Source organism: Macrobrachium rosenbergii, chromosome 10 (assembly GCF_040412425.1).
Source record: "Macrobrachium rosenbergii isolate ZJJX-2024 chromosome 10, ASM4041242v1, whole genome shotgun sequence".
Lineage (NCBI taxonomy): Eukaryota > Metazoa > Arthropoda > Malacostraca > Decapoda > Palaemonidae > Macrobrachium > Macrobrachium rosenbergii.
This window is the reverse complement of record NC_089750.1, coordinates 51,976,367-51,981,839: the sequence shown is the minus strand read 5'-3', so window position 1 is coordinate 51,981,839 and position 5,473 is coordinate 51,976,367.

The following is a 5,473-nucleotide window of genomic DNA, read 5'->3' as shown; positions in this document are numbered from 1 at the left end:
ACTTGAGTGCCATCTGACTGACACTTGAGGGCTATGCAGCAGCATCTGATTTCAAAGGACCACCTTCTCGAATGACAGCCCTCGTTCGCTTAGGTATTTTTACCACAATCACTATTGCCTCAAGATATAAAAAAAAAAAAAAAAATAGAATAATTTACAAATAACAGATACATGGTGTGACTCCAGGGAAACTTATCCTTGACATCTGAGCAGCACAAGAAAAAGAAAGCAACTGTGTCCTTGGCAGCTGTGTCATATACTCAGCACAGTAACCCCCATGTATGATGTATATGCTCAAATTTCTTTATGACGAGTATACACAGTTTATAACGAATTTATACAAGATTATTTCAGCATGAATTGTGAAGGAATCTACTGAAATATCTGAATTTGTCTGTCCAAAGACTGTATCTACAAAACAAGCAATGCTCTTATTTGTTTGTCTGTCCAAAGATTGTATCTACAAAGCAAGCAAGGCCCTTATTTGTTTGTCTGTCCAAAGATGGTATCTACAAAGCAAGCAAGGCCCTTATTTGTTTGTCTGTCCACAGATTGCATCTACAAAGCAAGCAAGGCCCTTATTTGTTTGTCTGTCCAAAGACTGCATCTACAAAGCAAGCAAGGCTCTTTAGTTGTTGTTGTGTCAATGATTGTCCAGGAGAAAAGAAATTAAAATTTACATTTTCATAGGATATTTACTGTTAAACTCACTACTATTAGTAATTAAAATTGCTAGGCTTATGGGTGTCAATAGCATAATTATAGACTTATACCAGTGTACTAATTTCATTGTTTTTTAATAAAGTGACCGAGACAACTCTGGTTACTGCATGAAAGGCGTGTTAGTGGACAATTCTTCTAAGTGAAAACATGCATGCCTCTGCCAAAGAGGCAAGTCAAGTTATTCAGGAGACAAAGACGTGGGGTGGGTGGGTGTATAATACCCAATTTCAGGGGCAATAGGCTTTGACCGATCAAACCAGATGACTTACGAAATTGAGACTTCCAAACCCTAAATTAGTAATTGCCAAGCCTGTCATGTGTACTACTCGGCCCAAAGAATCAAAAAAGCTCACAGTCATGAAGCTATTAGGAGTTATGACCAATATAAAACATCCAACCCCGGCCATAGAACAGGAGATTTACAAGTTTTTAATTTGTTGCATTTCCTCGAAAAAAATGTGTTTAAAATATTTTCTTTACATTCAGAAATTCATAGTACCGATTTCCAATAACTGCTAACTTTTCGAATAACCCATGTTCAATTTGTAGAGATGTTTGGCTAAAAAGGCTGATTAGAAATTGCACAGGAAATAGTTTCTACTGACTACTGTGCAGTGTTGCCAGAATCTTCGCAGCATGTTGGTCAGAATCGATTGAGGATGGCCTACAGTACTCTGATCTCTTTCCATATAACAGTAAGTCTTTTCTTAAGAACTATAGTTGACTGAATGTGATTTTTTAAGTGAATATTGAAAATGTAACTATAAATGTACTTTATTCAAATGTTTTCAGTCTGTCTGCTGTACTGAATAATGAGAAAATGTTTTGTCTCGCTATGAGCAAGAGAGTATGGTGCAGCTTCTAAGCCACAGGAGATTCTTAAGAGCTTGGCTCATGATGAAAAGCTGGTCCCTGTGAGATGAAGCAACAATGGACAAGGTTCAACAATGCAACCAAGTCACTTATTCATGCCCTATTTACTGTGCCCTGACTATATCATCTCCTTTTACCCAATTGGATCACCAATGTTTCCGACCCTGTCATGAAGGAGAAAGAGACTTATTCATCTGGGTCAAGGACAAGAATAGGAGGCAAACTAGCATAGATACAAAAATGATAATGGCGAAGGCTTTTTCTTTGTTTGCTGACCTGAAGGATGGATTTCGAGGAATTTATATACACAGACATGTTGACGGCCAAGGCTGGTTTGAAAAGCTAGCTAATATCTGCTTTCAAATAACAATGAAAAGCTACAAATACTGATGGGGAGGCTGCCAAGATGTACCTAAAGATCACAGACCAAATGAATTGTGACATTTCTTACTTCACCACGCTAGTCTTGAACAGAAACGAGAGACAGGACCCTCCTGTAAGTAGATGTTTAACAACACCATCACTGATCGAGAAGAGAAGAGTGTGCTAGGATTAAAGGCTGCTATGATAACAAAACATTATTATTTTCCAAAGCATAAGAGATGTGATTTATCAATCAAATAACCCAAGTGTAGTGAAGGGATTTATCAAGCAAATAACCCAAGTGTACTGAAGGGATTTGTCAAGGAACAGCTCTGCATAATCTGCAAATCTAACCCTAAAGCATGAAGTATACAGCCATCTACCATAGCTGAATAACTAATTATGTTTTACCGGCCCTTGGGCAGTACTTCAGATGAGATGCAATTTTGAATATATTCTCCCTTCTCTAAAATAATGGCCCAGGTCATATCAAGGCCACTCTTAATACAGTATCTCTCATCCAGTTGACTGACCCTGGCACCATCTGTACCTCCATGGTATACTATCAATAGTGGATGATGTAAACACGATCTGGTTCCATACTGGTAGCCTCTCAAAGGATGGGGGAGTTGTAGATGAATTTTAATGTGAAGTTTACGACTGACTACGTCGTTAATACTAGGACTAATGAGTTGTAGTTGACACTGAATGCTATGTGGAGAGACTCATTAATAAATGTATCCACGATTTCATGGGGTTCCCTTCAGTTGAAAGCAATCGTAAAAGCCATTATCAGGATGTTGTATTACGAGGTTTTGATGAGGTGGGTATGGAGGATGTTACTGATCTGCTCTAGTCACAGTGAATCACTACTTAATAAGGAAGTTCATGGGGATCAAACAAGAGCATGTAACAAAATTGAAAGTTTTCAAGGAAAAAGAGACAGAAATCCCAAAAGTGATAGACCCCAAGTGTCTCTCAACTTCCTTAGACTGCTACAGGATGCAATGTATTACAAGAAGAAAATGGATACTAACATTTCCCGGAGTGGCACTAGTGTCCCCACTCTATATGCAGACCTATAGCTCTAAACAGAATTCACAAAGAGAAACAAACGAGCTTCCCAGCAGATGAGTTCTTTTCTCTCAATAACTATCCAACTCACCATACTTCTTCATTCACTGCCTCCTCTCCTGCATATCCTGACTACCATTTAACCTTAGACAATGAAGCAAGGTTAACACCTGACCTCTTCACATTCACTGTCGTCAATGTTTGCCTCGTCATCAGATACTCGAAACTTTTTCAGCTTTCAATAAAAATTAAGAATCAGCTTGCTTTGTAAAACCTTAAGAGCTATGGCATGAAATAAATATCCCCTTTTGAATTATTCCTTAAACTTGACCTTTAAGATCAGTAAACAAAGATAAGACCTCCGTATCTCAGTGGATAAGCTGGCTTGTGTCCTGTTCCTGACTTGGATCTAGGGAACAAGAGCCTCTCCATTTATGTAACTGATTCATACACTTTGGTGACCCAACAGGCAGCCACAAATGATGCATTCTGGTTCGCTGTAAGATGAGCATCTTTCTCCTAAAAGACTGTAGGTCAACAGACTGGATATGTCTGACACCTTTGGCAATACAATAACACACTGTTCTTTATTGCTTATGTGCCCAGTGTCTAACAACAGGCGCCCGACTTTTACGCACCTCTTTGGCTTAATAGTCACATCAATGACAGATAATTCCTAATGCTCACTACAGCACACTGAACGCATCTGAATACACTTCAATTCCATTGTTACACTTCCGAAAATCATAAATCACTAATTGTTTAAAATAAGCTGGAATATTTACATCACGTTCAGTCATTCAAGTCCTTGGGAGATAGCTCATGTAATATCGAAAAACATCAGAGCTGTAGCTATCTTCACTATGATTGGTCAGTGTTGACTGACATGCTTCCAAGATGCAACGATGCACACAAGTTTCAGACGGTGATATTGTCTGACGATCAGTACATCTTTAAAACTTTACTGATTGGCGATTCGTTAAATCACTGCATTAGATTGTTTTTGGTACATGTGAATTTACTTGGAGATCGAAAACTTTTCACATCACCACGGCTAAAAAAAAACACTTCTGCTGTTCTTATAAAAGGGTTTTTACTAGAATTGTTATTCAATTAATAAAGAAAATTACACCGGTATAGTTAATACAATAAACTTTTTTTGTCAATATAAAAAAATAATAGTGTTCAGGAGTATCTACGATTTCTCGAGTTAGGACCAACAAAAAATTTATAAATACACAACCACTGAATATGTATTTATTCAAAGACTGTTTCAACAAAAGCAGGACAAGATTCCTGTTGCCGTTTTCTAGTTCCTGGTGAGGTGGCTTATCACGAAGTTCAGATATGAGCAGAAATAAGCATAAAAGAAATCCCGGGGATCAAAGTACTTCCTTATCTACATAATTTTTAGATTCAAAGAATCCGCAGCTAAAGGAAATGGGACAAACCACATCCAGATTCTGAAGAAGATTTGAATTTTGAATAAATGCTAAATCTTCATTAGGATGAAACTTTTCCCTTTGCTAAAGTTTAAATTGTCCTTAAAATGTTTGATTTGTACATAATTTATTTCGAGAAGGCAAAAGAACATTGAAAATATTTTAACGTTGATGGAACATGCTGATTCTTTAAAGAATATTTAGCCTTTGGGAAAGTCGACCTAGGTTTTGGAAAACTATTAAGATATTCATAATACAAATGGACATTTTTGGACGGATGGGAATTTCCTAACCCAGGCGACAGGAACTGAACTCAAAGTAAACTTTTTTTCTTTTAAGTTAGTACGTTCAGAGATTTTGCTGACAAAGTAATTCTTTTTTATCCCGGATGGAGGATGGAGACCCTAAATTAACATCAAATTGGCCCGTGAAATTTTCGCTGCCTCATTATAGTCCTGTTGAACTTTCAAAGCGGTAGCCTTGAAATTGTCAACGTTATAATAATAATAATAATAATAATAATAATAATAATAATAATAATAATAATAATAATAATAATAATAATAATAATAATAATAATAAATACTGATTGTAAAGATAATATATCACAAGATACTATCAAATAAATATATCCAAAAAGTAAGTTTTTCCGAAAACTATTTCGATGGCATGAAGATAAATAAGCAAATGAAAAATCCAGTATGGAGAGAGAGGCAGGAAAACTGTCTGACATATTTATTAAGACTTGAGGATACAGTACCATACAGGTGACGACGCGTAAATATATATAGCAAATTTAGTGCATAATTATAATAGACAATATATAACAGCTAACGCAAACTGGTTTCATTTGACAAGAAAATATCTACACAGGTTGATTTTGGTAACAATCTTCGTTATGAATTATATTAACAGGCGTTCATTGCAAGTTTTATAACTATTATTATTAGCTGCGTTCCCAATTGTAGTGATCACTTTGCATTATTATTCTCATTATC